The 12,829-nt window shown below is 42.1% G+C and overlaps 1 protein-coding gene across 1 annotated transcript in view; it reads right to left on the bottom strand.

Moving 5' to 3' along the window:
• The window catches only part of TMEM236 (transmembrane protein 236), a 49,406-nt gene that overhangs the window by 33,514 nt on the left and 3,063 nt on the right, over nucleotides 1–12,829 (bottom strand). The window lies entirely within an intron of this gene.

Below are 12,829 nucleotides of genomic sequence, written 5' to 3'. Positions count from 1 at the left end.
TGGGCTCAGAGGAATCAGCATCAAGACACAGAGGATTATTTTTAAACCTTAAAAACTAACGGGATTTTCCTTCCTAGCTTTTGAACCCCCTTTGCGTGGGACCCATGACTCCTCTTTCCCTTCCAAATTCTCCCTTTCGGAATGGTAAAGTCTATCCTGCTCCACCATTGCATATGGGAAGCAAGTAACTTTTTGTCCAGCTTCACAGGTTTGCGGATGGAAAGAAACTCTGACCCAGGAGGAATCATATCCCACGTCATGCCTATAACTTGTTTGGATGATTTAGAGGGAAAGTTTTGGGATTTTGAGTTGATGATGTGTAATCGAGATTTGGGACTTAGAGTTGATGCTGGGATGATTAGGACTTTTGGAGGTGTTGAGATGAATGAGTCTATTTTGCACACCAAAAGACCATGAATTTTGGGAGGGTCAGAGAGTGAAATCCTACGGGTTGAATTATATACCCCAAAACAGACATGTTTAAGTCCCAACCCCCAGTGTCTCCGAATGTGACCTTATTTGTAAATAAGGTGTTTATAGAGGTCATCAAGTGAAAATGGGGCATAAGGGGAGACTCGTATCCAATATGACTGGTGTCTTTTTAAAAAGGGAAAATCTGGGGCCAGGCGTGGTGGCTCATGCCTGTAATTCCAGCACTTTGGGAGGCCAAGGTGGGAAGATCACAAGGTCAAGAGATTGAGACCATCCTTGCCAACATGGTGAAATCCCTTCTCTACTAAAAATACAAAAATTAGCTGGGCATGGGGGCACGCGCCTGTAGTCCTAGCTACTCGGGAGGCTGAGGCAAGAGAATTGCTTGAATCTGGGTGGCGGAGGTTGAGGTGAGCCAAGATCGTGCCACTGCACTCCAGCCTGGGAGACAGAGCAAGACCCCATCTCAAAAAAAAAAAAAAAGGAAGCGGGGGTGGAAATCTGAAAACAGACATGTAGGTGGGGAAGACTAAGTGAGGAAACATAGGAATAATGCCATGTGAAGACGAAGGCACAGATCAGAGTGATGCATCTACAGGTCAAGGAACACCAAAGATTGCCAGCAACTACCAGCAGTCAGGAGAGGGGCATGAACAGAGCCTTCCTTACATCTCTTACAAGGAACCAACCTGCCGTCACCTTGATCTTAGACTTCTCACCTCCAGAACTTTTAGGTATTTCAGAATTTGAAACAAATTTCTGTTGTTTAAGCCACCAAGTTTGTGATACTTTGTTATAGCAGTCCTAGGAAGCTACTACAAGTAATAGAATTTAGGTTAGAAATATCACAGACACTTCTTTGAAACACTATTCATGCTGCAAAGAATGCAAGTTTGCGACCATAGTATGATTGGCTAAAGAAAAGGACACGTGGGCATGGTGTAATTTCCACATGAAAGACCAAGTTAGGGTACTGCCCATAGACCTCTGTGTGCATCGTAATAAACTGGCAATGAGAAGGACCCTTTAACGAATGGGACCCATTAAGGATGAACTAAGTAAGCTCAGCCACGTTGGGTTAAAAATTCTTGATGTGCAGCAAGCATCCTGGCCCTGAGATTTCTCACAGAGAAAGCATGGTGGGTGGAAAGGATCAGATGAGAACTTGAGAAATGACTCTCTGTTCAGAAACATAAATCCTTTTACCAAACTCATGAAGTTAAAGTTTCCGTGCCTATCTTTCAAGGCTCTCCAAAATCTAGTATTAACGTTCCAACATATGATAACGCTCGGCTCTTTACGACAACTCAGTGAGTTCATATTATACCACAGGCTAAGCGCTACAGGAAAGAATTTTACCTATGACAACCTCACAACAACCCTCTGAGTGAGGTATCAACCCTATGGCAATGAAACTGATGTTGAAGGCTGATTTAATTTGCCCAAGATCCCATGGCTGGGAAGTGAAAGATGAATTCTAATCCAGGTCTTGTGAGCACCAAAACTCATAGCCCGAATCACTCTGCAATGCTGCCAACCCATTTCTCACCACTTGCTCCTTTCTCAGCCAGTAGGTCTTTTCCTACCCCTTAAATAATTAACTATGTCCACTCATTCCTCATATTCATCCTCCTCCTCTGGATGCCCTCCCACATCCAGCTTTCCAAGCTCAGTGCAAATCAAGCTTTCCTTAAGAGACTTTCTCTGATTACTCCAAAGCACAGTGCTTTTCTAATAAACCTGAGTCCATAAACCACATGTACTAAAAAGCTGCTGAGTTCAAGGCACCGTGGTGGGTTGATGGGGCCGGGTGGAAAGGGACAGGTAGGAAGGATGAATCAAAAAGGACATCTCCCTTACTGTCAGTATTGAGGGATTTTTTTTTTTTTCTTTTTTTAATAGAAAGACAGGGTCTTGCTATGTTGCTGAAGCTGGTTTCAAACTCCTGGCCTCAAGTGATCCTCCCACCTCAGCCTCCCAAGTAATGGAGACTACAGTCATGCATCACCATGCCCAGGTAATTTTTTTTAAATTTCCTGTAGAGACAGGGTCTCACTGTGTTGCCCAGGCTGGTCTCAAACTCCTGGTCTCAAGCAATCTTCTTGCCTCAGCCTTCCAAGGCTGTGCCCAGCCACTACTCAGTTTTGATGATGCTCTTCTCTGGGATAATAAAGGACTAGTGGTGGGCCACATAAAATTTGGTGATTTGTTGTACAGTGGTTTATATCACTTTCTAGTTTTCTCATGTACAACTATCTAGACTCCACAGTGGACTACAGAGTCCCTGAGGATGGAGGCAATACCTGAGAACAAAGGCATGTACCTGCGGTAGCCTGGAAATAATGCTGGCTAACATGAAGAATTCAGGTAGGGAGGCTGGGCATGGTGGCTCATGTCTATAATCCAAGCACTTTGGGAGGCCAAGGCAGGTGGATTGCCTGAGTCCAGGAGTTCGAGACCAGCTGGGCAACCTAGCAAATCCTGTCTCTACAAGAAATTTAAAAATTAGTCAGGTGTGGTGGTACACACCTGTAGTCCCAGCTACTCAGGTGGCTGAGGTGGGAGGATCACTTGAGCCTGGGAGGTTGAGGCTACAGTGAGCTATGATCATGCCACTGCACTCCAATCTGGGTGACAGAGCAAGATCCTGTCTCAACAAAAACCTAAATATATATATTTATAAATATATATATAATGAAACCTAAATATATATAGGTATACAATTACCTATCTGAATTTCTTTTATATATATACACACACATATATATTTAAATATACCTATATATATTTAGGTTTCATTACATATATTTATAAATACATATATTTAGATTTTGTCTTTTATATATATAAATATATATAGGTTTTATCATATATGTGTATATATATAAAAAGAAATTCAGACAGGTAAATGTAGACCCATTAAACAAACCCATAGAGCGGACTCATGGATCACTATTAACCTGGAGGATTTCTAGTAAAACTAGGTTTAGTCAATCATACACTCTGTTATGAAATAGGTGACATCATTGCAATGGAAGCCAGTAGCATTATATCAATACGTGAAGTTAGTAGCTGCATCAAGAGGACATCAGGGTGTCACTAAGATAATATCCAGGCATTAAAAATCCAGCCAGCATCCCAAGGAGACTTTCAAAAGAGTCAAAGGTCGAGAAATCATGGGATAGGAATGGCTGATGGAACTCTGCCCACTGGAGAAGAGAAAACTTAGCAGACTGAGATGTGGCGTGGTTGAGATGGCAGAATGATGCCACTGCCTTCAAATGTTGCAAAAATTTAACACAGATACAGTAAACTCAGAGAAGTCACCCCTGGAGACACAATTTGGGGAGTTGTCATCATGCAACGGGCAGTTCACATTATGCGAGCTGGTGGGAGTGCTCAAAAAGCAATAGAAATTGGGAATAGGCAGTGACGGGCACAGCTCCTGGCCATGGAGAAAGAAAGGGCAGAGGAGGCAAAGTCTACAAAGTGGATGGGAAAGAGAGCTACATAGTGATAGGTTTTGTTTCAACATAAGGGAATAAGGAAGGCTGTTCCACACAGAGCCACAGAAAGTAGTGAGTTCTCTGTAGAATCAGAGGTATTTGCATTGTGAGAAACCATTTTGTAGATGAACACTAAGAGTTTGCCCAGCTCCAGGATGCTGTGGAATAATGTCAATATATGATTTATAAGCAAGGGGAAGAGGAGATTTTTAAGGACTGGGGCTAAGATACAGAAAACTTCTTTTTCTTTTTTTTTTTTTTTTTTGAGACACAGTCTTACTCTGTTGCCCAGACTGGAGTACAGTGGCATGATCTCGGCTCACTGCAAACTCTGCCTCCTGGGTTCAAGCCATTCTCCTGCCTCAACCTCCTGAGTAGCTGGGACTACAGGCGCACGCCACCACACCCAGCTAACTTTTGTATTTTTTAGTAGAGATGGGGTTCCACCATGTTGGCCAGGCTGGTCTTGAACTCCAGACCTCAAGTGGTCCACCTACCTTGGCCTCCCAAAGTGCTAGGATTACAGGTGTGAACCAGCATGCCTGGCCCAGAAAACTTTTTTTAAGAAGAGAATTACCCTATTGACAAGGATTGGGAGGGAACGCGTGGGGAGAAAAGAAGCAAAAGGTAAGAAGACCAGTGGGTGAAGGTTGCCAGAGTCCAAGCGTTAGTTAATGAAATGGTCTTTATTTTTCCTTGAACAGAAACGATCAGGACAACTCAGGTCTGACATTGGAATTGAATATATGAAAATTTGGGGGACCACATCAGAAACTGAAGTTTTGATGGTCTGGAAATAAGGGCCTAATTGGGATGAGAGAAACACTCATGGAGAACAAGGAGCTGACGCAAGAGAGAGGAGAGGAAGAATTACCAGAATGTGGTGACTTCCTGCATAGGATGAGGAGAGAAAAGAAAAAGTGAACATACTCCTGCTGGTTTACTGTGTGATATGGCTTGACTGGGTCTCCACCCAAATCTCATCTTGAACTGTAGCTCCCAGAATTCCCACATGTCATGGGAGGGACCCAGCGGGAGGTAATTGAATCATGGGGCGGGTCTTTCCTGTGCTGTTCTTGTGATAGTGAATAAGTCTCATGGATCTGACGGTTTTATAAAGGGGAGTTCCCCTGCATGTGCACTCTTGCCTGCTGCCATGTAAGACATGACTTTGCTCCTTATTTGCCTTCAGCCGTTATTGTGAGGCCTCCCCAGCGATGTGGAACTGTGAGTCCATCAAACCTCTTTCCTTTATAAATTACCCAGTCTCAGGTATGTCTTTACTACCAGCATGAGAACAGACTAATACACTGGATTTAGTAGGGCAAGGAAGATAAAGCCTGCAGTCAACTATGACAAAATTATTGATCTTTTTCATGTATAATGCCCCAGACCAAACTGTAAAGGAAATATAGATAGCTTAAACTATGTGAAAAATAAAAATTCTCCATATCAAAAACACCAAAGTAAAATTAAAAGACTAATGATAACTCTGAAATGTATGCTACATCAAATTCAACATCCTTATTGCTTGATGATCTTGTGCAATTAAAACAAATGAACATCCTTAATGTTTATAGAATTCATAAATCAGTAGCAAAAAAAAAGGACATACCAACAGAAAAAAGAGATCAAGGACAAAAATACATGATTTTTAGAAAATACAAATAGCCAATAAATCTATGAGAAAATGTTAAACACAATAGATAATAGATTCACTAACGGAAACTGGAATGTTCTAAGAAGTAAACTGGTAAGCAGCAGTGTTTAGTTAATGGGGTCTTACCAATTAATGATCTCTCAGAGGTGCTGAAAAGTGAGCTGCATTTCCTTCAGGTTAGCCCGTGTGTCCAGGAGTGCACAGATGTCACTAGTGCTGTGTGTTTCAGTTGTGGGGGCCAACGCGGAGCAATAAGGTGCTCCAGGCTCCCTTGGGGCAGTCTTGGCTCAACTACTCATTGGCTCTGTGATCTTCTAACTCCTGTGCCTCAATTTCCTCATTTGTAAAGCGGAGACTATCATTGTTCTTGCATATCAAGATTAGAAACTCAACTAAAATAATACAGACGATGTGTCTAAAATTATGCTTGATGCATAGCACTTGCTCAATAACTATTTGTTCTTACTTTACTGCAACTACAACAGCTACTACTACTATGATCACCACCACCACTACCTAAAGCAGATCAACAGCAAAATCTCATGGAATATATCAAAAACTTAAGCCGGGTAAAATGTTGCACAAAATGGTCGGGTCTTTCAAACTTGCCCTGCCCAGGATTCCTGACATGTTCATAGTCTGAATTAATCGTACTCCAAAGGACTCAAACGAATGCCCAAAATATAGCTCTAGGTCCCAAGACAGTCTGGGAATCTCCACAAATATTCTAGGATTATCCTGCTGCCAATGTACCTTCTCAATGAAGATCTGCTCCCGTTTCAGGCTAGCCTTGTATGTGGCTCAGTGTTATCACACATTTACTGATATTCCAGGAAAAGAACCCTCTTACTTCCTGGAATACACAGTTTGGTGTGTCTATAAATAGCTTTCTTCATTCCCCCAAGCATCTCCCTTGTTGATTATGAATTTTGGCAGGCATCCCTAGAATGGAGCCATAATTCCAGAAAAATCAGGAAGAGTTAACGAGAGAAGGGAAAGTACTGGATTAAAGTTCAGCCTCCAGTACATTTTAAGCCCTCTGAAACTGTTTCCTCCCTCACAAAATGGGAATTATGTCTGCTTGGTCAACTTTACAACGCTGACATGTAGGCCTAGTGAGAAAATGAAATGAAAAATGTAACACAATAAAACATACATATGACATAAAATAAAACATAACTCTGTGAATGTAAAACATGTCTGAGATACCAATGATCTCACCCTATGGGTGTTCATTCTTCTCAAAGAATAAAAGAAACCTGCAAAATTCTCCAAAATTGAGGAATATTACTGACAGCATATATTTTCCTTCAGTTTTATGGTCACTTCTACCACTTTTCAGAGTCATTCTGGAGATTTAACATGATCGCATTTTTAATGGAAACAGTAAATTCAGTCTGAGGTCATAACACTTACATTCACTGAATGATTACTACAGACCAGTTGCTACGCTAGGAACTTTACATGCATGATCTTACGAAGTTTCTTGAAACAGCACTCCAAAAAAGAAACTTCAGTTGTCTCTGTTTTGCCCATGAAAAAATTAAGGCTCAAAGAATTCAAATAACTCACATAAGGTTTCACGGTCAATGTCAAAGCTAGGATTTGAATCCAGGCCAGTTTTCTTTTACATATATTCCTGGGCACACCCTTTGCTGACTGATGACTCACTCCCTCCTGAAGACCAGCCTTACAGGGCTCATGACACCAGCCTGGCCCTTCAGGGAAGCTCTCACATAAGCCTCATCAACATCAAATCATGAATGTTCAGGGTCTATGAAATTGCACATAAACAACTATTTGACTATTCCTCAAAAATACTTCATATGCTCAATCCTTACTTTCTCTAGCAGCAATTATTTTTGCATTATCTTCATGTAGCAATCAAGATATGACGCTCTATATATTACCCCATGTATTATAAGAGCCAAATACACCTCTGGGTGAAATGTATGTTAATGACATTAAAAGCATTGCATTTTCTGGCTGGACGTGGCGGCTCACACCTGTAATCCCAGCACTCTGGGAGACCAAAGTGGGAGGATCACTTGAGGTCAGGAGTTGGAGACCAGCCTGGCCAACATGGTGAAACTCTGTCTCTACTAAAAATAAAAAAAATTAGCCAGGCATGGTGGCACACGCCTATAATCCCAGTTACTCGGGAGGCTGAGATGAGACCACAGCTTGAATCCTGGAAGTGGTGGTTGCAGTGAGCTGAGATCATGACACCGCACTCCAGCCTGGGCAACAGAGTGAGACTCCATCTCAAAAAACACACACAAAAAAACAAACAACAAAACACATTGCATTTCTCTTGAAACACACTTGGCATTCAAAGTCAGAAAAAATAAAGGAAAAGAAAGTTGCATGAGATAGAGAAAATTGCACGGAATTAGACAGACCCAGGCTCACAAATCCTAGCTTCCCCATTATGTGGCTTTTTTTTTTTTTTTTTTTTTTTTTTTTTTTTTTGAGACAGGGTTTTCCTCTGTCACCCAGGCTAGAGTACAGTGGCATGATCTCAACACACTGCAGCCTTAATCTCCTGGGCTCAAGTGATCCTCCCCTTTAGCTCCCAGAGCAGCTGAGACTACAGGCACGCACCACCATGCCTGGTTAATTTTTTAATTTCTTCGTAGAGATAGGGTCTCACTACATTGCCTAGGCTAGTCTTGAACTCCTGCGCTCAAGCGATCCTCACACTTCAGCCTCTCAAAGTCTTGGAATTACAGGCATGAGCTACCACGCGTGGCTCCACCTGCTAGCTTTATCAGTTGACAAAGTTAATCACTTCAAGTTCCAGTGTCTTTGTCTGTAAAATGAGAACACTAGCATTTACACTTCACTGAGTTGTTGTAAAGTTTAAACTCAATAGTACAGAAAGTGTAAAGTTCCTAGAACAGTGCTCAGTAACTATGGCTTCTCTTCTGTGCCAGTAAAAGATAACTATATGATAATGCTCACCAATGTGGCCAGAATTTCAGTTTCACTGAAATTACAGATAACTCAAAATTTCAGTTTCACTGAAATTACAGATAACCTGTCCACTGTCTAAACACTATTTAAAACACGTGTAGCCAGCCACACCCGCAAACAGGAACTAAAGACTGGAAGTGTATTTCCCAAAAGAAATCACTGAGAGATACAGTTACGACAAAACACTTTAGCACAGGGGAGGTACCTGAGCCAGATGTACAAAATGAAATCTGAGCAGAAACCAGAGGTGACTAATATACCACGTGCACTGAGGGGCAAAAACGAAAGCCTACTCTGTTCCTTAATCTCAATTGCCCCAGGAGAATGGGGCCTTGTCCTTCACAGAGGCAGTCTGGGACAGTGGCTAGAAGTATCCATTACGGAGTCAGATAGACCTAGGTCTAAAGTCTGCCTCTTCCACTCTCTCTAGTTCACTGACTTCGGGAGAGTTGCCGAACCTCTCCGATCGGCAATTTGCTCTTGGGAATAATAACGATAAACTCATAAACGTTCTACTTCAGGCTGGGCACAGTGGCTCATGCTTGTAATCCCAGCACTTTGGGAGGCTGAGGCAGGCAGATCACTTGAGGTCAGGAGTTCAAGACCAGCCAGGCCAACATGGGGAAAACCTGTCTCTAAAAAACAAAAACAAACAAACAAACAAACAAAAAAATTACTCGGGTGTGGTCGTGCACACCTGTAATCACCGCTACTCAGGAGCCCGAGGCAAGAGAGTCGTGTGAACCTGGGAGGCAGAGGTTGCAGTGAGCCGAGATCACTCCTCTGCACTCCAGCCTGAGCAACAGAGCTAGACTCCATCTCAAAAAAAAAAAAAAAAAAAAAAAAAAAAAAGTCTACTTTATAAGGTGAAGCAGATATTTCTCTCTCTTTTTGTTTTTCAGAGTTGGGGGTCTCAGTCTGTCACCCAGGCTGAAGTGCAGTGAGTGGCACAACCATAGATCACTGCAGGCTCAAACTCCTGGGCTCAAGCCATCCTCTTGAATAGCTGGGACTACAGGCGTGCACCACCACGTCCTGCTGATTTTGTAATGTTTTGTAGAGACGAGGTCTCACTATGTTGCCCAGGCTGGTCTCTAATTCTGGGCTTCAATCAATCCTCCCACCTTGGCCTCCCAAAGTGTTGGGATTACAGGTGCAAGCCACTGCGCCTGGCCTGTGAAGTACATATTTCTGTACCACCTCATATCAGTACTTACACGGCACATAATCAATGACCTGTAAAGAATCAATCATAGCCTAATAATAACAGTAAGTTATATGTGAAGGTTTGCTGCCTAAATGACATTCAGAATCTAGAGTCCTAGATTTCAGTCAATGTGAAAACAAACAACCAAAATACAAAAAAACCCAAGAGCTTCTTCCTGGGCCGTGGCGGGCCAGTTTCCCATTGGTTTATTCCTGTCGTCAGTTGAACCTTCCACCATTCCTTTAAAAATTCCAACCCAGCCAGGAGTCTTGGATGGTCAAAGCCATCCCTACAGGGTGTGAGAGGTGGAGGGTCAAGCCCAGCTCCAAGCTACCTCTCTGGTGACCCTGGGGCTCTGGTCAAGGTTTGGAAAGCCCCTAAACCCTACTGATAAAAGCACTGCCTACAACAAAATGCTTTATTTCCGGAAACTCCTTAAGACCCCTGCTCTCGGGGAAATGAAAGTCTCCTGGCGAAGTTCGCAGAAGTGGCCACATCGAGGATCCATACCTAAAGAGAGCACCATGAACTTCACATGTCAGCTCTCCGTCAGCATCCTCCCAGCCTCAGCAATGGTATTTCTAGCTCTCTTGCAGAGTCTATTATTCTTACATTTCTGCCCTTGCGTATGTGCAAATTCCCAGTGCCTCACTTTTCACATGTGTTCTATGTTGTTCGCTTTCAAAATAAAATATCAGCCGGGAGCAGTGGCTCATGCCTATAATCCCAGTACTTTGGGAGGCTGAGGCAGGCGGATCACCTGAGGTCAGGAGTTCAAAGCCAGCGTGGCCAACATGGTGAAACCCTGTCTGTACTAAAAATAAAAAGAAAAGAAAAGAAAATAAGCCAGGAGTGGTGGCAGGCCCCTGCAATCCCAGCTACTCAGGAGGCTGAAGCAGGAGAATCGCTTGAACCCAGGAGGCGGAGGTTGCAGTGAGCTGAGATTGTGCCGCTGCACTCCAGCCTAGGCAATGAGTGAAACCCTGTCAAATAAATAAATAAATAAATAAAACATCAGTATGAAAGAAAAATTAACTTATCAAAGAAAACAGAGAAGTCCAAGATGAGTAAGAATCAGATCTGAAGATCTAAAAGGAAAAACACATTGATATCAGAGACTATTCTCAATACCCTTAATGTGGATCAGTACACCCATTAGCTGATCTGCTAGTTAAATCAACATTCAATCCTGATTTATTTAAAATATCTCTGTACTGTTATTGAAGTACTTTCCTCCCCTACAAGGGTAATAGAATTTACCAACAGAGTAAATTATTTGTTTTTAAAGTCTAAGTAGGCCAGCTTTGGTGGCTCACACCTGTAATCTCAGCACTTTGGGATGCCAGGACGAGCCCAGGAGTTTGGAACCAGTCCGAGCAACATGGCAAAACCTCATCTTTATAAAAAACAAACAAAAAAAATTAGCCAAGTGTGGTGGTGCACACCTGCAGTCCCAGCTACTCAGGAGGTTGAGGTGGGAGGATCACCTGAGCCCCCTGGGGATGTCGAGGCTACAGTGAGTAATGATCAAGCCATTGCACTCCAACCTGGACAACAGAGCCACATCCTGTCTCAAAATAAATAAATAAGTAAATAAAAAGTCTAAAGGAACCAGTTGTTTTAAAAATCTTAGTTAATGGTCAAAGTATGCCTTAGGCCTGCAAAATGCAATGTAAATAATTAAAAATAGACTTACTTTCAGTTTTATGCAAAATTAAAATTCTACATTACCATCTTCTGATTATGACTTGTGTAAGCGCACTCTGATGAGTTTATGTAGTCTAGTGTACAGGAGAATTAGGTCCAACATTTACTACTGAGAATAGCATGAACTGGCATAAACTCCAGTCTTACTAACCCATCTCATGTGTTATTATCACTCAGTATAAATGACTGTAGAAAAATAATAGAAGATACCAGAATATCCATACATTTACAGAAGCAGTAATTGTAGCCTCCCATTAATGTCACATTCTATCCTTATGCTCTGCTCACATCCTTACCCACAGTATGTTAGAAATATCTTTCAGCAATACTTATACACTGTTAGTGGGAGTCTAAATTAGTTTAACCATTGTGGAAGACAGTGCGGTGATTCCTCAAAGACCTAAAGACAGAAATACCATTTGACCCAGCAATTTCAGTACTGTGTATATACCCAAAGAAATATAAATCATTCTATTATACAGACACATGCATCCGTATGTTCGTTGCAGTACTATTCACAATGGCAAAGACATGAAATCGACCTAAATGTTCATCAGTGATAGAAGAATGGATAAAGAAAATGTGGTATATATACTCCATCGAATACTATGCAACCATGAAAAAGAACAAGATCATGTCCTTTGCAGGGACATGGATGGAGCTGGAGGTCATTATCTTTAGCAAACTAATGCAGGAACAGAAAGCCAAATACCCCATGTTCTCATTTATAAGTGGGAGCTAAATGATGAGAACACACGGACACATAGAGGGGAACAACACACACCAGGGCCTTTCAGAGGGTGAATGGTGGGAGAAGGGAGACGATCGGGAAAAACAACTGATAGATACTAAGCTTAATACCTGGGTGATGAAATAATCTGTATAATAAACCGCCATGACATAAGTTTACCTATGTAACAAACCTGCACTTAAAAGTTAAAAGTTAACAGACAAACAAACAAACGTATCTTTGAAAGCATCACGGGGATTCCCTGCTAAAGAATTCTTTTATGGGCCAGGCATGGTGGCTCACTCCTGTAATCCTAGCACTTTGGGAGGCCGAGGTGGGTGGATCATTTGAAGTCAGGAGTTCGAGACCAGCCTGGCCAACATGGAAACCCCGTCTCTACTAAAAGTACAAAAATTAGCTGGGCATGGTAGTGCATGCCTGGGAAAGAATCTGTACAAACAAACCCCTAATGACACAAGTTAACCTATATAACAAACCTGCGCTTGTACCCCTGAACTTAAAATAAAAGTTAAAACAAACAACAAACAAACAAACGTGTCTTTGAAAGCATCACAGGGATTCCCTGCTAAAGAATTCTTTTATGGGCCAGG

This window comes from Chlorocebus sabaeus, chromosome 9, assembly GCF_047675955.1.
Source record: "Chlorocebus sabaeus isolate Y175 chromosome 9, mChlSab1.0.hap1, whole genome shotgun sequence".
In the NCBI taxonomy this organism is placed as follows: Eukaryota; Metazoa; Chordata; class Mammalia; order Primates; family Cercopithecidae; genus Chlorocebus; species Chlorocebus sabaeus.
This window is presented reverse-complemented; position numbering and strand designations above follow the sequence as displayed.